At 44.7% G+C, this 27,215-nt stretch overlaps 1 long non-coding RNA gene across 1 annotated transcript in view; it reads right to left on the bottom strand.

Moving 5' to 3' along the window:
- Positions 1 to 434: 434 nt before the first annotated feature.
- LOC146809077 (uncharacterized) overlaps positions 435 to 27,215 on the bottom strand; it is a 171,722-nt gene continuing 144,941 nt past the window's right edge. The window contains exons 3-4 of the long non-coding RNA XR_014966320.1: positions 1,563 to 1,943; positions 435 to 851 (exon numbers count right to left, since the gene is read on the bottom strand). This is a non-coding gene — a long non-coding RNA (uncharacterized LOC146809077). The remainder of the gene's footprint in view (positions 852 to 1,562; positions 1,944 to 27,215) is intronic.

Raw genomic sequence — 27,215 nt, 5'->3', positions numbered from 1 at the left:
CATTGAAGAACTCAAAAAACGATGGTACGACTTGCGCAGTCGGGCTAAGGTGCGCATAGCTGACCGCCTGAAGGAGGCAAAGAAGACAGGAGGGGGAACACCAACAGACACTGGGAACACTCCCATGGAGGACTTGATTGAATCCACCATCCAGCCAGAAGCTGTTGTTGGTGTGACCCAGCTGGACACGTCCGGAGCAGCAAACACATCTGAAGGTAAGATGAACGTATGTTTTCTTAGTGTTACAAAATGTAAAGGTAGAACTCGACCACAGTACAGCCCAAGTGCAGACCCTGAACATCCAGTACACAATGCATTCAGTAGGTGAGGGGCATTATGGGAGATGTAGTCAGGTCAAGCAGTTAAAATGTCAAATCTCAGAGTAACAACCCAAAAAAGCTTAATAGAGTATAAAATCATTTACAAAGGCAGAAATTTATTACTGTGCAATTAATATCACAGACATGAAATAATACAGTGTTGCACTGTTTCACCTCACAGATGCGCAACGTGTAGAAGATGTGGATAGCGATTCCCCAGACATGCAGGACACCAGCGCAGGTGAACAGATGGACACACCTGTGGTGCAAATTAATCCCTCACATCCAACAAAGTCACGCAGGGCTACTGTTCCATCCCTAGTCACCATGGAGTGTGAAGATGATGAGGCTGATGCAACACCAGGTGGCAGCCATGGCCAGACAACTTCCATCACACAACCACAACCACAGGTCCCCAGAAATAATCACAGAGCCCGGCGTAGGAGAGGAAGAGCACTCAGAACACAGCAGGAGGAGCAACCAAGTGATGTCTGGGGTGGTCTTGAGGGACAGATGCTCCGTATGCAGCGCCTGCAGACCAAAAACACACGATTAGTACAATTGCAAGTTGGCAAGATGGCTAGCAACATAGCAGTACTGTCAGAAAGTGTGCAGCAACTGAGCAAGGTGATGCATGAGGGAAATGTATCCCAGAAGAGACAGCATCGTCAACTAATGCTGCAATTGAAAATGTTTGCTAAATCAAACAATAGATTGGCCACGACAACTGCACTGCTTGCACGTAGGTCTGTGACCATGCAAACTGAAATGTGCCATTGGAGCGGCGATGTGGCTAAAGCACTGGACCAGGTCACCAATGCAGTTGATTTGCTAAATGCTTCCACAATTGCGGTCAACAATTCCACGCCCGAAGAGGGTAGTGAGGGTGGCTCAAGCCTAAGTAGTGTGGCAGTTCCAGTCCGCACTGCAGGAAGACGCAACACACGCAGCAGTACCCCCGCCGCTTCCAACATAACGGATGACAATGCTGGGTCTGACAGGCGTCTGGGTGTTCGTGGGAAAAAGCGCTAGACTGGCATGTACAAGTGCATTCCACTATGGTGACGTAACCATTTATTTGGATTTGACTTTTCACAGAGTGACAAGTGAATTGACATTTGCAAACCACTTATGTTCATTGCACTGGTCAGATTACAAGTGTGCTTGAACACTCATGGCAATTTTATTTAATTAAAGAATACTTTGATAGCAATAGTCAGTTTCTGTGTCATCATTACTCACCTCAGAAATAATTTTGTGTGATGTCAAATCTTCTCCTACGCCCTTCTGCTGCGCTTGCCCCTTGTGCTGCATGGTGTTGTGGCACTTGCTGGTTCCCATCCTCCGAATCGCTGTCAGACACCTCGATGTCCATTCCTCCCCTTGTCGCTATGTTGTGCAGCATGGCACATGCCGCTACTATCTTGCAGCATTGTTCAGGGTTGTACTTCAGTGCTCCACCGGTCTTATGTAGACATCTGAATCGGCTCTTCAACAGCCCAAATGTGCGCTCTATGATGTTCCTTGTCGAAATATGTGCTGCATTGTACCTCTGTTGATTGGCAGTTGTGGGATTGAGGTAAGGCGTCATTAGGTAATTACGCAAGGCGTATGCGCTGTCACCTACATGTAATGGAGCAAAGAGTCAGTGGCAGCTTCACATTGACATACGTACAATGACAGTGATAAACTATAACACATATTTACCAAGCAGATGTCCCTCTCCAAATTCTCCCCTGACAAGACGGGTGTGTATGCCACTTTGCCTGAAGATATAAGAGTCATGTGCACTCCCTGGAAATTGCGCAACAATGTCAGTGATAATGTTTTTGGCATTGCACACAACCTGAATATTGAGGGAATGGTAACATTTCCTATTTCTATATATATATTCCTGTGTTGCAGGGGGACATATTGCAACGTGGGTGCAATCAATACAACCCAAAACATGTGGGAAACGAGCTATCTGGTAGAACTCCTGTTTGGTTTTTGCAAGGTCAAGCGCGGTGGTAGGGAACTTGATATGAGACCCGATCACGGCCATCATGGCATCAAGGAATCCTTTCAATATTCTTGAAAGTGCGCTTTGTGACACACCTCCCGCAACAGCAATGACCCCCTGAAAACTGCCTGACGCCAGGAGGTGTAGGCAACATAGGACCTGCACATGCGTTGGGATGGCATTGGTCCTACGTGTCTGTCGTTGCATTATGGGGTCCAATTCATTGATTAGGTCATGGATCATTGCTGCATTGAGCCTATACTTGTCGTATATCTCATCCTCTTGCTGGCCTAGCAAAGTTATGCGGACTCTGAAGATGCGCTCATTCATTCGCCTCCGTCTCTGTGCGGCAGCCTGCAGCCTCATCCTCCTCGCCATCAGGTAAATCCCTGCCATTGTGAACAGTGCTGTCTCATTCTGGGTGTGTTTAAATGGGTTTCAGTTGGTTTTCACCTGTCTGTGATTTGCACTCATGATTACCACCTGGTTGTGATCCTTCTTATTTAGCGATCGCTAATTTGCGATTTTCATGGAAATCGCTATTTGCGATTTGTCATGCATACATTTAGCGAATCGTTGTTTGCGATTCGCTAATTGGGACACGCTAATACCGATTCGCTATTTGATTCGCAGAATGTTTTGCGATTCCTTATATTTGCGAAAAAATGGTTTTTCGCAAATATACAGTTGATGCATTTCAACACTGACTTTTGCGATCGCAAACGGCCTATTTTTGCGATTCGCACCGTTTGCGATCGCAAAAAGGTTTGATGCATGTGCCTATGAGCATCCTGCTGGTCACATCTTGCAGCTGACGGCAGAAGAAGCAAGAGTTATATCCAACCAGCCTTACTTTCCTCCCTTTATTTTATTTCATTCTAGAGGTGTTATATAGGGGTGGGCGGAATTGGCGGAAGGCACTTCCGCCAATTCTCGTGAGAATGCACGCAATTTCCGCGATCACGCGATATTTCCGTGATCGCGGAAATTGGTGCTTCCGGCCTGCCGCTGCCGCCTGCTACAGTTTGTGTACGTTGCCAGCCACGGCGCCGACGTCCCTGGGGTCCCTCGAGTCAGCTGTCCATCGTAGTGGGGGAAAGGGCGGAAGACGTTGCCCACCGCTGGTGTGTGGGGCGGGGCTTCCAATGTTATGTTATGTTATGTTATGTTATGTTATGTTATGTTATGTTCACATGCCGTGGGCCAGAGACCGATCAGAGAAGGAGACGAGGAGACAGAACCTCCTGGTGTCAGGAACTATACGGGGATTGCGCTCGATAAAGTCATGGCTGCACAGAGCTTCATCAAGGACAGGTAAGGACCACAGCTAATTTTTGACGGTAGATATGGGGAGAAAAGCACACCTGCCCAGCCTCGACCTAGCTCCCGAATGTTTTGTGCTGATTAAAGCGTTACTGAATTTGAGCTTCCACTCGGGCCCCTGCTTTATTTATATCTGTAAGTGCTTGGCCAGGCAACAATTTCCGTTCCCTCCCGGAAATTGCGACAATTCGGCATTTCCGCGTTCCGGTCGGAACGCGGAAATGTCGAATTCTCGCAATTTCCGGGAGCGGAACGGAAATTGTCGCCCACCCCTAGTGTTATATAGCGCTGGCTGGACCCAGAGGTATCAGAGCACTTTACATGATAGAGCTAGTTACGGTAAGAGTCAAATTACAGCATCAAAGAATAACAAAAACATCAGAGCGCTTTACAAGACTGAGATATATAGGGTAAAACAAAATTACAACATTTACAGCATCATTATAGGATAAACAGCAGTTAAGACAGAGAACAAAAGGTTTGAGGTTATACATATCATATAAACAGATACTTGGAGAAAAGAGTTGAAATACCTATAAGATATGGAAGAGCGAGTTTAAGGCACAGGTAGAGACCCCTATTATTTATTGAGGAGATGAATTTTGAGATCTTTTTTAAAGCTGGTGTAGGAAGGGTTGCATCGTAGGTCTTTGGGGAGGGCATTCCAGATGTAGGGGGCATTTCCGTAGAAGGAGCGGGATTGAGTGGATTTCTTTTTTAGCAGGGGTGGGACAAGGAGGAGAGCGTTAGTCCTTCTTAGGGGTCGTGTGCTTCCCGCTTTGCAGAGTTTATTGGCAAAGTAAGGTGGTGCATTTTGATGGAGGACTTTGTGTGTGATGCATGCGTTTTTGTAGGCAGATCTGCCTTCGACTGGGAGCCATTTTAGAGTTTTGAGAGCTGGGGAAATGTGGTCCAACCATTTGCAGTCAGTGATGAGCCTGGCTGCAACGTTGAGTACAGATTTGAGTGGAGCTAGGTGGACCTTGGGGATTGGCATTCCCGTAATCGATTTGTGAAAGAACCAGGGATTGAACCACTAATTTAATATCTTCAGTTGGGAGAAAGGGTTTGATTTTCTTGAGATGACGGAGAGTGAAGAGGGCTCCTTTAGCCACACTTTGATGTGGACATTGAGGTTTAGACTGTTATTGATGGAGATACCAAGAAATTTTACTGAGTTGGACAAGGAGACAGAGAGCAGTTGAGGGCATTGAGGTCAGAGATCCAAGTTTGAATGGGGAGAGGGCTGTTTTTGGGGTAGAAGAGGAAGATTTGTGGGTAGTACCATTGAAGCCAAAGCGATCTTTGAGCACATTAAATAGGGCAGAGTGGTTAACAACAAACACTATCCACTCCCCCTCACCCTCATCCTCCCCTTTAGAAATCCCCCTCTACCCTATAACCCTGACCCTATACAACATCGAACGCAACCTCTCTTTATTGACGAATGAACTCTCCTGACTTCGAGAAGATGTTAAATCCCTCAGCTCAGGAAGCCGACTCTCACGTGCAAATGCCCCCCACTCCAACCGTAAAATCCCCACCAACTTCTATTGTCATCATTGGAAAACTTCCTCCCTCCACAACCATATGTCTAGGCCTCGCCACACCTCGAGCCACCTCTTCCCATCCGACCTCTCCCACCTATGTAATTCCTACCATTCTAGTACTTCAGTCAACAACCCACCTCCTCCCTACTCCTACTTCCCTGTCATCTAGGGACCAACAGTATTCCCTCCATACCCGCCTACCCCAATCCCCCTCCTCAACTCACCTCCATCCACTCCTGCCCTCCCTCCCAAAATGACCCCAATCCACTCGTCTGAATGCTTGTTAACTGCCGATCCGCTGTCTAACACGCCACTGAAATCTCCGAATGTATCCTTAGTGAATCCATTGACATCGCGTTCCTCATGGAAACTTTGCTCAATGAACACTCAACGAGCATGCTTGATCTACTCACCCACCCCCCCCCCCGGATACTCCATCCTTAGAATAGACAGACCTCACATAATAGGAGGTGGACTGGCCATAATCTTCAGAAACGAACTTCAGCTCTCCCTTGTTAACAACTCTGGCTACTCCACCTTCAAATACCTTGAAGCTGAACTTAAAATCCTAGGTGCCCACTCTATACGTTTACATACTATCTACCACACCCCTTTATTGATGAACTTTCTGACTTGATTACACACTCCTCATTTTCACACTCAAAAAATCTCTTCCTTGGAGACCTCAACCTCCACTTGAATGACACCAATGATACCACTACCACCCTCTTCACCAACCTTCTTGAGATCAATGACCTCAATAACTTTGTCAGTCCCCCACCCACACCAAAGGAGCCATCCTGGATGCCATCATTACCAACAATGACTTAGCCTTCCTGACCGACATCAACCCCATTGACTGGTCCGACCACCACCTCATACTGTTCACCATTTCCATCACGCCACCTCCCCTCTCCTCAAAACAAATTAAACCTATGAAATGGACCAGAAATCTAAAACTTATCTCTCCTGGCGAACTTGAGTCCATACTACAAGCTAAACTGTTCCCCACTCCTCTCTCACAAACGTAAATGAGCTGACTGATCACTTTAATAAAGCCGTCACGGATGTCCTAGACGAATTGGCCCCTCCTAAACTTAAAACTCTAAGAAACATCCCTTCCAAATCTTGGTTTAACCTTGAACTTAATAACAAAAGACACTCATTAAGACTAATGGAAAGAACCTGGAGACAACATCCCTCCCATTCTAACCTGACACTCCTCAGATCAGCTAGATCTACATACAAAAAACACATTTTTAACAAAAAGGCATCCTTCTTCCGTACACAACTCGATCAGGCCAAAAACAGACCTTGAGAACTGTTCAACATTATCCGGCAATTGTGTGTAAGGCGTGTGAGGTCAATGATGTTGGAATGAGTAGACTAAAGGCAATTAGGCGTGGGTGGTGGCATGATGGAGGACAAGAGGTTTGAGAACTCGGGGATGTGCATAGAGATGATATGAGGGCATAAAGAGTGTGAAGTAGGACTGCGTCGGGGATTAATGGTGGAGAGAAGTTCGGTGGCTGTGAAGGAGGGTTATCTGTTATCTGTGTATAGTGACACGTTGAGGCAGACAAATAGGTCATATTCGGCTGCAAGTAAACAATGTGCCTGTTAACAGCTCCTAGACCATATAGAGGCTCATGTGTGTAAATGTCTTGCTAAAGTGGACTAAAAAGACCGTTATACGTTGGTGACTGTCAGCACTATGATACGTGACAGCCCAACTTCTGACGAGATTGGACGCATGTGGCTTCAATTAACGAATGTTCTTATATAATTACAATATGCCCAGCATTTCTTAAACGAATTTCACACGTGCAGTTTAATACTGCAATGTTTTGCTCACAATCTTACCAGGCTTCTTAACTGCCAACAATGTGAGCGGTTTGATGACATTAATGTGGGAATCTGATAGTTGCAGTTTTGTATTTTAATGCAGCCCACATTATTGCAGGTTATTTTGGGACACCTCTGCTTCAATGTATGTAAATTGGATACTTAATTTATATTTGGAATACATTCATTGAAAGCTCCCAGCTGTTGGCTTGCATGTGCAAATTGTATCATGACAACGTGCCTAGTGATCTGAAATGCCAACTGGCTCAGATTCAAAGCGAATTTCCTTCAAAGACATATTACCTTATGATATAGAGTACAAGGCAAATGTTAGGCTGATGAGGCTAATGTGCACAAATGCTATGGTTCGACGCATCCTGTGAAACAGTACATCCTACTGGAGTCATTGATACTGGAAAGACCGGATATGGATGAACTGTGCCAGAATACCACATAATACCCTGGAAAATATGACAATTGAAGGATGCCCATGACAACATATGACAAATATGAATGTGTTAGGGTGCCCCCAGAACATGCAAATCATCTAGTAGCATGTGTGTGTAATATGAACTGCGGTGTAAACAGGAACGTATACCTCTTATAATGAGGAAATAGTGGTGGTGCGCTTTTTTGCCTGATAGTTGCAAAGCAACGAGGTTCACTATGTCATCAATGTTTTGATGTGGATAGAATATTAGAAGAAATGATTTCTGATATAGGGTGTTGATCGATCTGTACTTACCCACGTGCCCAGAAGCAAGCCACCTTAAAACTATCAAATGCCTGTCACAACTGCACTTGCTGAACAGAAAATTCAACCCTATCCATGAGTGACCAGCCAACTCGCTCCTTTTCGAATAGTATGCATGACCACAACGTGTGGCAGAATGGTTAATGGACATGTGGTTCGCTGGGTTCGACTGACCCCTGTGAAGTTAAGCTAAACCTCCCCATGAAAGTTTTCACTTATTAGCTGTGTTATGCACGTGTATGCGGCATAGCCTTTAAATTTACAGAACCAGGAATATATGCAAGTGCAATTCTGGTCATGTGCATGAATACCCCCAAGGCAGAATGCGGCAGGAGGTTACAGACCGGCTGGTGCAGCCCTCTTTTGTCAATCTTGCGTAATGGCTCATATTTTTCTGACAAACCTACTGGTACCATTTTTTAGGTCAAGCATCAGTGCTCATGCGCTGACTGCAAGACCTGCTGGAATCACTTGTACTGCATTATCAAATTGCTTATTGATTTTGCTGTTTGAATATAAGGTACATAATGCACACCTCCAGGGTATGGGGAAAATATGCATTATAAGTTAAGTGAAGATTTCATAGCTAGAAAATGAATAAACTCTGAGTGATTTATGAAGGCGGTTTCCCAGAAAAGCTTTTTTTAATTCGGGTTGGCGCATACGGGCACACTGTGGGGCATATTAACAAGGAACAGGGAAAATTATCGCTAAGGGTGCTTAGCGTTAAATTTTTCAACACCCGCTATCTCTGGATAATATCGCCTGGTTATCACGTGATTAACAACGCTAACCGCCTAGGCGATAAAAAATCCAGCGAAAGCGGCATTTAGGGAGGTTATCGCTGGTAATGCAGCGATAAAACTACAAGGATAGGGATATCCTTGCTGATAGCCCATGGTGGACTTTGCCATGTAATCCACCTCCCATTAGATTACATGCCTAAATCTGAAAATTAACAGATGTAAAAAAGCAGCGTTCACCGTGGTCAGCGCTGCTTTTTTTGTCTCTAACAGGGTTAGCGTGAAGCTTGATAATAGGATAAATGTCGCTTAGCGACATTTCTCCTATTATTTTGCTCTTTAACGCCCACTTTGCATCTCATTAGAGATGCAAAGGGAAGCGTAGTGAAAAGGGTGCTAACATGCAATTTTGCATGTTAGCACCCTGTTGTTGATAGGGCGATATTTTTATCTCCGCTTCTTTGGCTTTTAAAACGGAGATAAAGCCCTTGTTAATATGCCCCTGTGTTCTGTTTACTTGTCGACAAAGTGCAATAAAGGCCTGCCTGGGTTTTTTGACTTGTTTTCCATGGAGTGGAGGAATTCAGCTTAAGCATGGCAAGGAAGTAATTTACTTTTGCTGAAAAGGGAAATTTGGCAGCTGACTTTGTATTCAGGGATTTGAGAGGGAAAAGCAACAACGAGATAGGAATGAAGTTGTTTATATGCAGAGAGGCCACTGAATGTTTTTGAACAGAGGACATACTTCTTGTACTTCTGTAGTAAGTGATGCTGGTTGATGCAAGAAAGGTTGAGCAGGAGCTTTGAAGTCTAGACGTCTCGTCAGGGCACAAGCAGGACATGCATATGAGGGGAGTCAAATTAAATTGTAAGGGCAAAAAAAGTCATAAAGACCATTGAGTATAGGCTGAAGTTCGTCCAAAGTCCCAGGGGTGGGTCAAAATCACTGATGTTTTGCTATTTCTTCAGAAACCTATAAGAAGGAAGGCGAGATCCTTGAAGGACAGGCACATTTCAGAAATATTAAGAGCTGATTCCATACACATGTTAATGACATACTTATGCACTCATATCATTGCCAAAAAGGGCTTTTCGAAAGGCACTACAGAATGCAGAAGTAACTTTATTTCAGTTTCTGAAGCGGACGGAACTGAGATGTGTGATAGATACCCTGCTTCATCTGACTAGGCAATGTGAGAATCAATGGGAGACCAAAGTGGTCAGTCCATGCTTAAGAGAAGCACAGCACATGAAAGAGTGTCATATGAACTGCAATCCTTTTTCACGCTGTGTACCTCACCCAACCTACTATCCTACTACTAGGAAACAAAAACATCCCTGAGCTCCTCCCTCTCAGAGATGGTTTGTAACCCATGGTGGGACTAATTTTTCCTATTACGAGGAGAATCCCAATGATGAAGCATGCCACCTATGGTGGGTGGGGGATTTCGTCCTAAGAAAGGATTCCTTCCGGGTGATATATCAGGCGCATTCTGGATGATCTATACCTTTTTTATTTTTTCTGCTCAGACCAGAGGGTCCCATATTGCGATTTGATTAATTGTGTGGGGAAGCGACTCTTGCAGGTCTTTGAACTTTCTCTTGGATCCCCCCACCTTGTGTGTAAATATTCATTTGTAATCTCGCATGAGGACTGTCCCTTTTACTTCTGTTGTTACACAGTATCTCTTATTCTGTAAGCACTATTTTCTTTAATGAGACGCTTCTACTGCAGGCACGACATGCTTTCCTGCAACATTCAGTGTACCATGCGCGCTTTCACTTTCCAAGCAGCCCGGGACAATGCGGCTGCTTCTTTGAAATGAAATAGGTCTCGCATTTACAAGAGTTTGAGCTATTGGCTTTGTAAATGACAATGCCTTTTACTTATGTGTTAATTATCAAAACAGATTAATAAAAGGCATTGTCATTTACAATGCCAATAGCTTAAACTCTCGCAAATGAGAGACCCATTGCATTGCAAATCTTTGTTTTATTTGGCAGTTTTATATAGCGCAAACTTGACCCGAAGATATCAGAACACTTTACATGAGCACCAGTTGCGTTACAGAGGAAGACATTCACTTAAATCGCTGCAGAAGAAAACCTTCAAATCATATGATCAGCAACTAAAACAGTAGAGCAGTGCCACCCGGTGGCCTAAATAATTCCTGCCTGAAGAACACAAACCATCCACACACAAAGCTTGACCATGTTGGTGGATGTAACACAAGGGTCAGCGCTGTAGACTTTGTAACAGGGTAACTGTGTTCGAGCCTTGGAGGTGGAATTAACAGCCTGTGAATCTGAGCAAATCACTTCATTTCCCTGTGCCTACCAAATATCAAGCATTTGCAATGCAATCGGTCTTACATTTACGAGAGTTTGAGCTATTGGCATTGTAAACGTCAACGCGTTTTATTTATGTGTTGTTTTTAAAACAGGTAAATAAAAGGCATTATCAATTACAATGCCAATAGCTTTAAGTCTCGCACATGTGAGACCTACTGCATTGCACATGTGCATTTGCAACAGAAGGCATTTCTGACAGAAAAAAGATTAAACCTCATTAAAGGAGGCATCAATTCTTTCAAAATGTTAAAATCATTTCAAGAGCAACAATGGGGGGGGGGGGGTCGGAGAAAAACAAGTTCATTTGACATTTTTTCACTAGGCCTGTACACTCAAAATTTCCAGGCAGACATTGCCAACAGCAGAGTTCTTGTTTCCAGAGATAAAACAATGGACTCTTGGAGTGCGAATGAATGGAGCCTCTAAAAACAAATGATTATCTGAGTCCTACAATCCGGGCCTTTTAATAGAGGGTGATAAAAATGCTTAGACATATAATTGACATATAATTGACAACCACAAGAGTAATAGCGTGACAGAAAGGAAACAAAAAGTCTTAAACCAAAAAGTACTTCAAGAGTCAATATAGGCAAGACCCAATTTGCGGGGTGGGGGAGGGTGCATTTAGAAGCTGTTCTAAACCAGTGTTTCCCAAACTGTGGGTTGTGACCCACTAGTGGATCTCAAACAAGAAAGGGGAAAAGGAGGGGCTTTAACAATAATAAACTAGCTTAATACTATTGTAGGTCCAGCATACATGCCCAACAATCAATGTTAACAAAAGGGTATGCAGTTCCTGATGATAACGCAATGTGTGTTAGAATCACTAGGTCCCAAGGTGATGGTGTGAAAACAGTCTGATTGAACGGAGTAGAAGGTACTCCTTCTGGAAAAGAAGACCCTCACACACCCAACAAGCGGGTGTCTTGCTTCATCACCGAGTCTTTGCTCCTTATCGGGCCGGCAGTGCAATGCCTGATCAGGCACCCCGAGGGGGCCTTCCTGTCGGAGATCTTTATTTCCAAACGCCGGTGAGTGAGGTGTGTGGGGAGAACAGTTAGTTATGATAAATGGTGTAGGTGCAAGTGAAGTGAAAGGTAAGTGTACTAAAACAGGGTAGGTGATCCACTTCAAACAATTTTAATAAAGTATGGTCAACACCCTGATTAAAAACAATCCGCACATCTCTCACCATTAGGTGTATGAGTAATATGTGCTAAAGAGATAAAAGAGGTCAACATGTTTCTTGCCTAGGGTTATATTAAATGGCAATTCTTCAGGACCAATATATACGGCTACCTGCACCTTTTTGGTGGTGGCCACAACCTCTAAGAGGTGTCAATGGTGGCCACACATACAGCACCCTAAAAACGTGTGGTGCCGTGTATACCAAGAACACACAACCTGTGAAAAAAACACACAATTAAAATCATTGTTATTGTAAACGATTCGAGGTAACTGGTTTACTTGAGACAACAAGTGATGTCAAACATAAAACCGTGGCATGCGTCGATTGTGAGCAGATATTATTAGGACTTTATAAAGGCAAACAGCAGAATCTCAATTGAAAACTTACTCTACATTTTTAACCAGCAAGGTTCCTTTAATTATCAAAAACAATCTAGGATAATCTCACCCCATTAGGCTGTGGAGACAATGTGGCCAGGGTAGGAATACACTAAATACTAGTGTCCTAAAGGGAGGAAGGTAGATAAAAACAAACAAACAACAGATGCGTCAGATCAATAAGCGTCAAGTGCACTCAAAATAAGTTGGAGAACCCATGTGGTGGGATGTCTCATGGTGAACATAAGCATTTAAAATGTAGAACTATCACCCAATCACACGAGGGCGGAAGTTTGCTACAGTGGTCAAACAAACTAGAAAATGCTTAAACCAAGGCCAGTCAAGTACTAATGGAGCAATAGATGACGCAGCCAGTATACCCTGTATAACAGCGCCAGTGCATGGCAATTAAAAATGTAGCAGGACTAGTCTCAGCGTATATCAAGGAGGCAAACAGCGGTTGTGGCAACCGGTAATTCTGCAAATCAGCACAAGCATATGTCGATTGAGAACAAAGCTGGACTAGTCTCAGCGTGGGTCAAGAGAGCACTAATGGATCCGCCGTCAACAGTGCGTGCACATCCCGTATACGACCAGTCTCTCCTGTGCATAGCTTTGTCAACTGCGACTAAAAAACCCGCACGCTAACTCACTAAATGGTACAGCAACTGAAAAGTATACTCACGATTGCGTTGTAGTAACGTTACCGTAAACCTAAGACCCCGCCAGCCGCTCAAGTCTGGTGATGGTAGGGTCGACTGGCTCACAGAAATGGGAGCCGGTCGGCGTGCTACGTCGGTACGTCTAGGGCGGTCACAAGCGGTTGAGGCGTGGCCACGTCCCAACTACTAAACCGCCAACCGTGACGGCTGTACAGACGGGTGAGGACGCTAAAAGGGATACTATGGGAACCAGTGTGTAGGCAGGGCTCCCTCTCGCTCGCGTGCATGTGACGCGATCGCAAACAAAGAGGGCGTGGACACCATTAACCAATAGGTTGCTCCCCTCGGAATGGTTTACCAAAATTGTTATTGGATATGAGGTTGCCATAGAAATATGTTGGTGACGCGTGCTACCATAAACGAACAGACAGTACACTCGTTTGTAACGTTTGTGTGGATTGAAATCTATGGCACCTAAATATATCTAACTGCGCGCTAAGTACTACGGAGCTAAGTAAGTACTAGGCGCGAAGTGATGAAATGAAACGCACAGCGGAGGTCCGCACTCAGGGTTAACAACCCTTTTGCTAGAGATGGAACTCAAGACCCAAAAGTATGGGTATTATTATCATTCTTGTATATATGACTAAACCCATACTCCAAAAAATGATGAACAACAGAATAATAGCCCAGGGCCAGCAGTGGTTGTTCTTAGTGTCGGAGTAACCTCAAAAAGTGTGCATGTATTGTGAAGAAATAAGGCTCATAGAATATTAAAAAATATTCAAAGGTCAAGGGGATACTAGCCTGAGTCAAGTTAGACTACTCCACGGAATGTCCTCGTTCAGGCCAGTGGTATCAGCAGTCAATCTCAGGACCCAACGTTGTTCGAGCCTAAAGAGGGCATTTTTAGACATGTGGGGGTGAGATTCCAAAACCACCCATTTAAATGAGGAGGGCGCATGACGTTCCAAGTTGTAGTGGGTCGTCATTTTAGTGTTGGTCTTTACGCATCTGAAATTACTTTTGTGTTCCAGCATGCGAGTTTTAACAGCACGCGTAGTCATACCTATATATGGTAAGCCACATGGGCACGTCATCAGATAAATGCAATTTGTTGAGTTGCAATTTGTATGTTTATGGATTTGCCATGTAACGTCATTAGGGAGTACCAGCTCTTTACTGATGTGTGTCTGTGGGCACATAGAGCACGACCCACAGGGGTAATGACCCTTAACTGGAGGTAAGTTCCATAGCAGTCTTTGAGACCCAGTGGCTGGTTTCTTAGGCCTAGTATGTATTAGTAGGTCCTTAAGGTTACTCGTGCGTTTGAACGCGAACCTGGGGACTTCCAGCTCTAGATCTCCAGTATTGAGAATACCCCAGTGTTTTTTGATGATCGCCTTAATTCTGTTCGAATCAGGGGTGAAGGTGGTAACACAGGTTAAGGATTGATCAGGTTCCTTAGTGTTGACGTCCAATAGACTCTCTCTGTTGTTATTTCTCGCTCGTTTGCGAGCACGAGACATGACCTGTGTGGGGTAGTCGCGCTTAATCAAGTCATTCATAAGCGTTAAGGACTCTTTCTGATAGTCTACCACAGAACTACAATTCCTTCTGATACGTAAAAACTGACCGAAAGGTAGATTTTCTCTTAACGATTTCGGGTGGTAACTGCTGAATAAGAGGAGGCTGTTCCTATCTGTGGGCTTACGATACAGACTCGTGGAGATCTTACCCCCTTCAAGGCGGATGAGTAGATCCAAGAAAGGTACTTCTTTATCAGAGATGTTGTGGGTAAATCTCAAATAGGGATTTAGAGTATTTATCCACGTACAGAATTCTGTGCACTTCGTATAGTCTCCCTTCCACAGAATCAGGATGTCGTCGATGAACCTTTTCCAGAGCAGTACATTCGCCGAGTAGGGGTTGGTGGAATGATGTATCGCCCTACTTTCAAAGGCTGACATGTACATACATGCCAGACTCGGCGCGAATGTACTGCCCATGGAAGTACCCTGGATTTGGTGGTACAATTGTGTGTTAAACTCAAAGAAGTTTTGAGTCAAAGCAAGGCTCGCACATTCCATTATGAATGATACTGGTGTATTGGAAATAATCTCACTGCTGCTTAGTGCATCCTCGATAACTTGGAGGGTGGCTTGTTGGGGTATGTTGGTATATAACGCCTCAACATCTAATGTCAGCAAGAGGTTTATTTCCTGTGGGTGTTGAAACCCTTCCAGAAGTCGAAGAATATCAGAGGTATCCTGGATGTAAGAGGGGGTTGCTTTGACCAAGGGCTGGATGAAATGGTCAACAAACTGTGATAGTGGTTCCAGGACAGAACCTATACCAGATACAATCGGTCGTCCAGGCACAGGGGATATTCCTTTGTGAATTTTAGGCAGACAGTAGAAGAAGGGGATCACTGGTTCTTTAGCTATCAGAAAATTAGCTTCTTTTTTAGTAATCCACCCTTCTAGCTCGGCCATGGAGACCATTGAGCCTATGGTCCGAGTCAGGCGTGGGGTGGGGTCTTCTTTGATGGGCGTGTAATATCTAGTATTGGTAAGTTGCCTACGACATTCAATATCGTAGTCAACTGCAGACATGATAACCGTGGCCCCACCCTTATCAGCTTGTTTTATGATGATGGTGTTGTCGTTAGCCAGATCTCTTATAGCCAACTTCTCACTCGTGGATAAGTTCTGAAAAGGTACAGGCACAGTTTCCACATTGAGATCCTTCAAGACTGCCTTTTCAAAGGTCAGTACTTCCGGTGGAACCATACTCCTTGTAGGCGTGAAGGTTGAAGGTCTATGGAGGCCAGAATCTTCATGATTAGGTGGCGGACGATCTTGAAAGAACGCCTTTAACCTGATTTTGCGAAATAGGTTCTGGATCTCACACGTGTCACGGAATCTATCTGTTTTGGGCGTGGGGACAAACCCCAGACCTTTCTGGAGCACACTTTCATCCACGGGGGTGAGAGGTCTGGTGGACAGATTGAGCATCAGTCTCTCTTGTCCCTGGTTTGGCTCCTGGTTTCCACTGTCCTCGGCGGTTGTTCCTGCCATTGGACTCTTTTTTGCTGTCGCCCTCTTCTTCGCCCTCTTCCTCTGCCCCAGCCTCTGTCTAAAAAAGGTTGTTCATTCCTGGGTTGGAAAAAGGGCGGGGGAGGGCCTTGATGATACATAGGATATTGCCAGAAGGGGGGAGGTCCCTGAAAAGGAGGCATTTTGAATGCTGGATAGCCTGATTGCTGGAAAGGTCTTGTCTTCCTATTGTTGTTATTCCAACTCCCTGTACTTGAGTCACTGTTGGTTGAGGAGCCTCGTCTAGAAGGTCCTGAATTCTCATCTGATGACTAACTAGTGACTGTGGAGGTATAATCTGCTTTAAGGTAGGGATATACCTTTTCTGTCGAAAACTTCTTGATGTCTTTTTGAAGTTTAGTTATTTTCTGCTTCATCAGATATTCCCTATTTTCAGCAAGTTCAGCATTAATTTCAGCTAATTTAGTCTTATATGTGGTTGTTTGAATAATGACTTTAATAGCACCCTCTGCTGTTTGGATCTTAATTAACAAAGCATCCGCTATTCTTTTCGCGGTGTTAATAATAAGAATGAGCCAGTCCCTGGTGCATTTCCATGCTACCAGGGACCACTCCTTCTTAAATAGCGCATCTTCCAAAAACAGGCGAGGAAAATTATTTACAATGAGTCCATTGGGAGCTATATTTGCCCTTAAATATTCCGTCATCATGGCTCCATGGAGTGTTACTTTGAGCCATTCATGTTTGAGGTTAGATAATGATGTCCAATCTTCTGTATGGCTCCCAGAGGCAGCACTGCCATCGGCGGCCAACAGTGATGGTGTTCTAAGTATTGCTGCTGCTGCTTCATCATCGAAGCTCAGCCCTTGGAAGTCCTCCATCTGCAAACTGTGAAGTAAGGTCCAAAGAGACCAATATTATTAAAAAGTAGACAAGGTCAATTCTGAGCACTGCCTACTAATGAAATGGTCCACGCAGATACATTCGAACTGCTTGGTATCCTGAATTTCCCACGGGATCAGCCCGTGCATTAAATCTCAAACAAGAAAGGGGAAAGGGAGGGGCTTTAACAATAATAAACTAGCTTAATACTATTGTAGGTCCAGCATACATGCCCAACAATCAATGTTAACAAAAGGGTATGCAGTTCCTGATGATAACGCAATGTGTGTTAGAATCACTAGGTCCCAAGGTGATGGTGTGAAAACAGTCTGATTGAACGGAGTAGAAGGTACTCCTTCTGGAAAAGAAGACCCTCACACACCCAACAAGCGGGTGTCTTGCTTCATCACCGTGTCTTTGCTCCTTAACGGGCCGGCAGTGCAATGCCCGATCAGGCACCCCGAGGGGGCCTTCCTGTCGGAGATCTTTATTTCCAAACGCCGGTGAGTGAGGTGTGTGGGGAGAACAGTTAGTTATGATAAATGGTGTAGGTGCAAGTGAAGTGAAAGGTAAGTGTACTAAAACAGGGTAGGTGATCCACTTCAAACAATTTTAATAAAGTATGGTCAACACCCTGATTAAAAACAATCCGCACATCTCTCACCATTAGGTGTATGAGTAATATGTGCTAAAGAGATAAAAGAGGTCAACATGTTTCTTGCCTAGGGTTATATTAAATGGCAATTCTTCAGGACCAATATATACGGCTACCTGCACCTTTTTGGTGGTGGCCACAACCTCTAAGAGGTGTCAATGGTGGCCACACATACAGCACCCTAAAAACGTGTGGTGCCGTGTATACCAAGAACACACAACCTGTGAAAAAAACACACAATTAAAATCATTGTTATTGTAAACGATTCGAGGCAACTGGTTTACTTGAGACAACAAGTGATGTCAAACATAAAACCGTGGCATGCGTCGATTGTGAGCAGATATTATTAGGACTTTATAAAGGCAAACAGCAGAATCTCAATTGAAAACTTACTCTACATTTTTAACCAGCAAGGTTCCTTTAATTATCAAAAACAATCTAGGATAATCTCACCCCATTAGGCTGTGGAGACAATGTGGCCAGGGTAGGAATACACTAAATACTAGTGTCCTAAAGGGAGGAAGGTAGATAAAAACAAACAAACAACAGATGCGTCAGATCAATAAGCGTCAAGTGCACTCAAAATAAGTTGGAGAACCCATGTGGTGGGATGTCTCATGGTGAACATAAGCATTTAAAATGTAGAACTATCACCCAATCACACGAGGGCGGAAGTTTGCTACAGTGGTCAAACAAACTAGAAAATGCTTAAACCAAGGCCAGTCAAGTACTAATGGAGCAATAGATGACGCAGCCAGTATACCCTGTATAACAGCGCCAGTGCATGGCAATTAAAAATGTAGCAGGACTAGTCTCAGCGTATATCAAGGAGGCAAACAGCGGTTGTGGCAACCGGTAATTCTGCAAATCAGCACAAGCATATGTCGATTGAGAACAAAGCTGGACTAGTCTCAGCGTGGGTCAAGAGAGCACTAATGGATCCGCCGTCAACAGTGCGTGCACATCCCGTATACGACCAGTCTCTCCTGTGCATAGCTTTGTCAACTGCGACTAAAAAACCCGCACGCTAACTCACTAAATGGTACAGCAACTGAAAAGTATACTCACGATTGCGTTGTAGTAACGTTACCGTAAACCTAAGACCCCGCCAGCCGCTCAAGTCTGGTGATGGTAGGGTCGACTGGCTCACAGAAATGGGAGCCGGTCGGCGTGCTACGTCGGTACGTCTAGGGCGGTCACAAGCGGTTGAGGCGTGGCCACGTCCCAACTACTAAACCGCCAACCGTGACGGCTGTACAGACGGGTGAGGACGCTAAAAGGGATACTATGGGAACCAGTGTGTAGGCAGGGCTCCCTCTCGCTCGCGTGCGTGTGACGCGATCGCAAACAAAGAGGGCGTGGACACCATTAACCAATAGGTTGCTCCCCTCGGAATGGTTTACCAAAATTGTTATTGGATATGAGGTTGCCATAGAAATATGTTGGTGACGCGTGCTACCATAAACGAACAGACAGTACACTCGTTTGTAACGTTTGTGTGGATTGAAATCTATGGCACCTAATTATATCTAACTGCGCGCTAAGTACTACGGAGCTAAGTAAGTACTAGGCGCGAAGTGATGAAATGAAACGCACAGCGGAGGTCCGCACTCAGGGTTAACAACCCTTTTGCTAGAGATGGAACTCAAGACCCAAAAGTATGGGTATTATTATCATTCTTGTATATATGACTAAACCCATACTCCAAAAAATGATGAACAACAGAATAATAGCCCAGGGCCAGCAGTGGTTGTTCTTAGTGTCGGAGTAACCTCAAAAAGTGTGCATGTATTGTGAAGAAATAAGGCTCATAGAATATTAAAAAATATTCAAAGGTCAAGGGGATACTAGCCTGAGTCAAGTTAGACTACTCCACGGAATGTCCTCGTTCAGGCCAGTGGTATCAGCAGTCAATCTCAGGACCCAACGTTGTTCGAGCCTAAAGAGGGCATTTTTAGACATGTGGGGGTGAGATTCCAAAACCACCCATTTAAATGAGGAGGGCGCATGACGTTCCAAGTTGTAGTGGGTCGTCATTTTAGTGTTGGTCTTTACGCATCTGAAATTACTTTTGTGTTCCAGCATGCGAGTTTTAACAGCACGCGTAGTCATACCTATATATGGTAAGCCACATGGGCACGTCATCAGATAAATGCAATTTGTTGAGTTGCAATTTGTATGTTTATGGATTTGCCATGTAACGTCATTAGGGAGTACCAGCTCTTTACTGATGTGTGTCTGTGGGCACATAGAGCACGACCCACAGGGGTAATGACCCTTAACTGGAGGTAAGTTCCATAGCAGTCTTTGAGACCCAGTGGCTGGTTTCTTAGGCCTAGTATGTATTAGTAGGTCCTTAAGGTTACTCGTGCGTTTGAACGCGAACCTGGGGACTTCCAGCTCTAGATCTCCAGTATTGAGAATACCCCAGTGTTTTTTGATGATCGCCTTAATTCTGTTCGAATCAGGGGTGAAGGTGGTAACACAGGTTAAGGATTGATCAGGTTCCTTAGTGTTGACGTCCAATAGACTCTCTCTGTTGTTATTTCTCGCTCGTTTGCGAGCACGAGACATGACCTGTGTGGGGTAGTCGCGCTTAATCAAGTCATTCATAAGCGTTAAGGACTCTTTCTGATAGTCTACCACAGAACTACAATTCCTTCTGATACGTAAAAACTGACCGAAAGGTAGATTTTCTCTTAACGATTTCGGGTGGTAACTGCTGAATAAGAGGAGGCTGTTCCTATCTGTGGGCTTACGATACAGACTCGTGGAGATCTTACCCCCTTCAAGGCGGATGAGTAGATCCAAGAAAGGTACTTCTTTATCAGAGATGTTGTGGGTAAATCTCAAATAGGGATTTAGAGTATTTATCCACGTACAGAATTCTGTGCACTTCGTATAGTCTCCCTTCCACAGAATCAGGATGTCGTCGATGAACCTTTTCCAGAGCAGTACATTCGCCGAGTAGGGGTTGGTGGAATGATGTATCGCCCTACTTTCAAAGGCTGACATGTACATACATGCCAGACTCGGCGCGAATGTACTGCCCATGGAAGTACCCTGGATTTGGTGGTACAATTGTGTGTTAAACTCAAAGAAGTTTTGAGTCAAAGCAAGGCTCGCACATTCCATTATGAATGATACTGGTGTATTGGAAATAATCTCACTGCTGCTTAGTGCATCCTCGATAACTTGGAGGGTGGCTTGTTGGGGTATGTTGGTATATAACGCCTCAACATCTAATGTCAGCAAGAGGTTTATTTCCTGTGGGTGTTGAAACCCTTCCAGAAGTCGAAGAATATCAGAGGTATCCTGGATGTAAGAGGGGGTTGCTTTGACCAAGGGCTGGATGAAATGGTCAACAAACTGTGATAGTGGTTCCAGGACAGAACCTATACCAGATACAATCGGTCGTCCAGGCACAGGGGATATTCCTTTGTGAATTTTAGGCAGACAGTAGAAGAAGGGGATCACTGGTTCTTTAGCTATCAGAAAATTAGCTTCTTTTTTAGTAATCCACCCTTCTAGCTCGGCCATGGAGACCATTGAGCCTATGGTCCGAGTCAGGCGTGGGGTGGGGTCTTCTTTGATGGGCGTGTAATATCTAGTATTGGTAAGTTGCCTACGACATTCAATATCGTAGTCAACTGCAGACATGATAACCGTGGCCCCACCCTTATCAGCTTGTTTTATGATGATGGTGTTGTCGTTAGCCAGATCTCTTATAGCCAACTTCTCACTCGTGGATAAGTTCTGAAAAGGTACAGGCACAGTTTCCACATTGAGATCCTTCAAGACTGCCTTTTCAAAGGTCAGTACTTCCGGTGGAACCATACTCCTTGTAGGCGTGAAGGTTGAAGGTCTATGGAGGCCAGAATCTTCATGATTAGGTGGCGGACGATCTTGAAAGAACGCCTTTAACCTGATTTTGCGAAATAGGTTCTGGATCTCACACGTGTCACGGAATCTATCTGTTTTGGGCGTGGGGACAAACCCCAGACCTTTCTGGAGCACACTTTCATCCACGGGGGTGAGAGGTCTGGTGGACAGATTGAGCATCAGTCTCTCTTGTCCCTGGTTTGGCTCCTGGTTTCCACTGTCCTCGGCGGTTGTTCCTGCCATTGGACTCTTTTTTGCTGTCGCCCTCTTCTTCGCCCTCTTCCTCTGCCCCAGCCTCTGTCTAAAAAAGGTTGTTCATTCCTGGGTTGGAAAAAGGGCGGGGGAGGGCCTTGATGATACATAGGATATTGCCAGAAGGGGGGAGGTCCCTGAAAAGGAGGCATTTTGAATGCTGGATAGCCTGATTGCTGGAAAGGTCTTGTCTTCCTATTGTTGTTATTCCAACTCCCTGTACTTGAGTCACTGTTGGTTGAGGAGCCTCGTCTAGAAGGTCCTGAATTCTCATCTGATGACTAACTAGTGACTGTGGAGGTATAATCTGCTTTAAGGTAGGGATATACCTTTTCTGTCGAAAACTTCTTGATGTCTTTTTGAAGTTTAGTTATTTTCTGCTTCATCAGATATTCCCTATTTTCAGCAAGTTCAGCATTAATTTCAGCTAATTTAGTCTTATATGTGGTTGTTTGAATAATGACTTTAATAGCACCCTCTGCTGTTTGGATCTTAATTAACAAAGCATCCGCTATTCTTTTCGCGGTGTTAATAATAAGAATGAGCCAGTCCCTGGTGCATTTCCATGCTACCAGGGACCACTCCTTCTTAAATAGCGCATCTTCCAAAAACAGTCGAGGAAAATTATTTACAATGAGTCCATTGGGAGCTATATTTGCCCTTAAATATTCCGTCATCATGGCTCCATGGAGTGTTACTTTGAGCCATTCATGTTTGAGGTTAGATAATGATGTCCAATCTTCTGTATGGCTCCCAGAGGCAGCACTGCCATCGGCGGCCAACAGTGATGGTGTTCTAAGTATTGCTGCTGCTGCTTCATCATCGAAGCTCAGCCCTTGGAAGTCCTCCATCTGCAAACTGTGAAGTAAGGTCCAAAGAGACCAATATTATTAAAAAGTAGACAAGGTCAATTCTGAGCACTGCCTACTAATGAAATGGTCCACGCAGATACATTCGAACTGCTTGGTATCCTGAATTTCCCACGGGATCAGCCCGTGCATTAAATCTCAAACAAGAAAGGGGAAAGGGAGGGGCTTTAACAATAATAAACTAGCTTAATACTATTGTAGGTCCAGCATACATGCCCAACAATCAATGTTAACAAAAGGGTATGCAGTTCCTGATGATAACGCAATGTGTGTTAGAATCACTAGGTCCCAAGGTGATGGTGTGAAAACAGTCTGATTGAACGGAGTAGAAGGTACTCCTTCTGGAAAAGAAGACCCTCACACACCCAACAAGCGGGTGTCTTGCTTCATCACCGGGTCTTTGCTCCTTAACGGGCCGGCAGTGCAATGCCCGATCAGGCACCCCGAGGGGGCCTTCCTGTCGGAGATCTTTATTTCCAAACGCCGGTGAGTGAGGTGTGTGGGGAGAACAGTTAGTTATGATAAATGGTGTAGGTGCAAGTGAAGTGAAAGGTAAGTGTACTAAAACAGGGTAGGTGATCCACTTCAAACAATTTTAATAAAGTATGGTCAACACCCTGATTAAAAACAATCCGCACATCTCTCACCATTAGGTGTATGAGTAATATGTGCTAAAGAGATAAAAGAGGTCAACATGTTTCTTGCCTAGGGTTATATTAAATGGCAATTCTTCAGGACCAATATATACGGCTACCTGCACCTTTTTGGTGGTGGCCACAACCTCTAAGAGGTGTCAATGGTGGCAGAGGAAGAGGGCGAAGAAGAGGGCGACAGCAAAAAAGAGTCCAATGGCAGGAACAACCGCCGAGGACAGTGGAAACCAGGAGCCAAACCAGGGACAAGAGAGACAGATGCTCAATCTGTCCACCAGACCTCTCACCCCCGTGGAAGAAAGTGTGCTCCAGAAAGGTCTGGGGTTTGTCCCAACGCCCAAAACAGATAGATTCCGTGACACGTGTGAGATCCAGAACCTATTTCGCAAAATCAGGTTAAAGGCGTTCTTTCAAGATCGTCCGCCACCTAATCATGAAGATTCTGGCCTCCATAGACCTTCAACCTTCACGCCTACAAGGAGTATGGTTCCACCGGAAGTACTGACCTTTGAAAAGGCAGTCTTGAAGGATCTCAATGTGGATACTGTGCCTGTACCTTTTCAGAACTTATCCACGAGTGAGAAGTTGGCTATAAGAGATCTGGCTAACGACAACACCATCATCATAAAACAAGCTGATAAGGGTGGGGCCACGGTTATCATGTCTGCAGTTGACTATGATATTGAATGTCGTAGGCAACTTACAAATACTAGATATTACACGCCCATCAAAGAAGACCCCACCCCACGCCTGACTCGGACCATAGGCTCAATGGTCTCCATGGCCGAGCTAGAAGGGTGGATTACTAAAAAAGAAGCTAATTTTCTGATAGCTAAAGAACCAGTGATCCCCTTCTTCTACTGTCTGCCTAAAATTCACAAAGGAATATCCCCTGTGCCTGGACGACCGATTGTATCTGGTATAGGTTCTGTCCTGGAACCACTATCACAGTTTGTTGACCATTTCATCCAGCCCTTGGTCAAAGCAACCCCCTCTTACATCCAGGATACCTCTGATATTCTTCGACTTCTGGAAGGGTTTCAACACCCACAGGAAATAAACCTCTTGCTGACATTAGATGTTGAGGCGTTATATACCAACATACCCCAACAAGCCACCCTCCAAGTTATCGAGGATGCACTAAGCAGCAGTGAGATTATTTCCAATACACCAGTATCATTCATAATGGAATGTGCGAGCCTTGCTTTGACTCAAAACTTCTTTGAGTTTAACACACAATTGTACCACCAAATCCAGGGTACTTCCATGGGCAGTACATTCGCGCCGAGTCTGGCATGTATGTACATGTCAGCCTTTGAAAGTAGGGCGATACATCATTCCACCAACCCCTACTCGGCGAATGTACTGCTCTGGAAAAGGTTCATCGACGACATCCTGATTCTGTGGAAGGGAGACTATACGAAGTGCACAGAATTCTGTACGTGGATAAATACTCTAAATCCCTATTTGAGATTTACCCACACCATCTCTGATACAGAAGTACCTTTCTTGGATCTACTCATCCGCCTTGAAGGGGGTAAGATCTCCACGAGTCTGTATCGTAAGCCCACAGATAGGAACAGCCTCCTCTTATTCAGCAGTTACCACCCGAAATCGTTAAGAGAAAATCTACCTTTCGGTCAGTTTTTACGAATCAGAAGGAATTGTAGTTCTGTGGTAGACTATCAGAAAGAGTCCTTAACGCTTATGAATGACTTGATTAAGCGCGACTACCCCACACAGGTCATGTCTCGTGCTCGCAAACGAGCGAGAAATAACAACAGAGAGAGTCTATTGGACGTCAACACTAAGGAACCTGATCAATCCTTAACCTGTGTTACCACCTTCACCCCTGATTCGAACAGAATTAAGGCGATCATCAAAAAACACTGGGGTATTCTCAATACTGGAGATCTAGAGCTGGAAGTCCCCAGGTTCGCGTTCAAACGCACGAGTAACCTTAAGGACCTACTAATACATACTAGGCCTAAGAAACCAGCCACTGGGTCTCAAAGACTGCTATGGAACTTACCTCCAGTTAAGGGTCATTACCCCTGTGGGTCGTGCTCTATGTGCCCACAGACACACATCAGTAAAGAGCTGGTACTCCCTAATGACGTTACATGGCAAATCCATAAACATACAAATTGCAACTCAACAAATTGCATTTATCTGATGACGTGCCCATGTGGCTTACCATATATAGGTATGACTACGCGTGCTGTTAAAACTCGCATGCTGGAACACAAAAGTAATTTCAGATGCGTAAAGACCAACACTAAAATGACGACCCACTACAACTTGGAACATCATGCGCCCTCCTCATTTAAATGGGTGGTTTTGGAATCTCACCCCCACATGTCTAAAAATGCCCTCTTTAGGCTCGAACAACGTTGGGTCCTGAGATTGACTGCTGATACCACTGGCCTGAACGAGGACATTCCGTGGAGTAGTCTAACTTGACTCAGGCTAGTATCCCCTTGACCTTTAAATATTTTTTAATATTCTATGAGCCTTATTTCTTCACAATACATGCACACTTTTTGAGGTTACTCCGACACTAAGAACAACCACTGCTGGCCCTGGGCTATTATTCTGTTGTTCATCATTTTTTGGAGTATGGGTTTAGTCATATATACAAGAATGATAATAATACCCATACTTTTGGGTCTTGAGTTCCATCTCTAGCAAAAGGGTTGTTAACCCTGAGTGCGGACCTCCGCTGTGCGTTTCATTTCATCACTTCGCGCCTAGTACTTACTTAGCTCCGTAGTACTTAGCGCGCAGTTAGATATAATTAGGTGCCATAGATTTCAATCCACACAAACGTTACAAACGAGTGTACTGTCTGTTCGTTTATGGTAGCACGCGTCACCAACATATTTCTATGGCAACCTCGTATCCAATAACAATTTTGGTAAACCATTCCGAGGGGAGCAACCTATTGGTTAATGGTGTCCACGCCCTCTTTGTTTGCGATCGCGTCACACGCACGCGAGCGAGAGGGAGCCCTGCCTACACACTGGTTCCCATAGTATCCCTTTTAGCGTCCTCACCCGTCTGTACAGCCGTCACGGTTGGCGGTTTAGTAGTTGGGACGTGGCCACGCCTCAACCGCTTGTGACCGCCCTAGACGTACCGACGTAGCACGCCGACCGGCTCCCATTTCTGTGAGCCAGTCGACCCTACCATCACCAGACTTGAGCGGCTGGCGGGGTCTTAGGTTTACGGTAACGTTACTACAACGCAATCGTGAGTATACTTTTCAGTTGCTGTACCATTTAGTGAGATAGCGTGCGGGTTTTTTAGTCGCAGTTGACAAAGCTATGCACAGGAGAGACTGGTCGTATACGGGATGTGCACGCACTGTTGACGGCGGATCCATTAGTGCTCTCTTGACCCACGCTGAGACTAGTCCAGCTTTGTTCTCAATCGACATATGCTTGTGCTGATTTGCAGAATTACCGGTTGCCACAACCGCTGTTTGCCTCCTTGATATACGCTGAGACTAGTCCTGCTACATTTTTAATTGCCATGCACTGGCGCTGTTATACAGGGTCTACTGGCTGCGTCATCTATTGCTCCATTAGTACTTGACTGGCCTTGGTTTAAGCATTTTCTAGTTTGTTTGACCACTGTAGCAAACTTCCGCCCTCGTGTGATTGGGTGATAGTTCTACATTTTAAATGCTTATGTTCACCATGAGACATCCCACCACATGGGTTCTCCAACTTATTTTGAGTGCACTTGACGCTTATTGATCTGACGCATCTGTTGTTTGTTTGTTTTTATCTACCTTCCTCCCTTTAGGACACTAGTATTTAGTGTATTCCTACCCTGGCCACA

This window comes from Triturus cristatus, chromosome 7, assembly GCF_964204655.1.
Source record: "Triturus cristatus chromosome 7, aTriCri1.1, whole genome shotgun sequence".
NCBI classification, from domain to species: Eukaryota; Metazoa; Chordata; class Amphibia; order Caudata; family Salamandridae; genus Triturus; species Triturus cristatus.
This window is presented reverse-complemented; position numbering and strand designations above follow the sequence as displayed.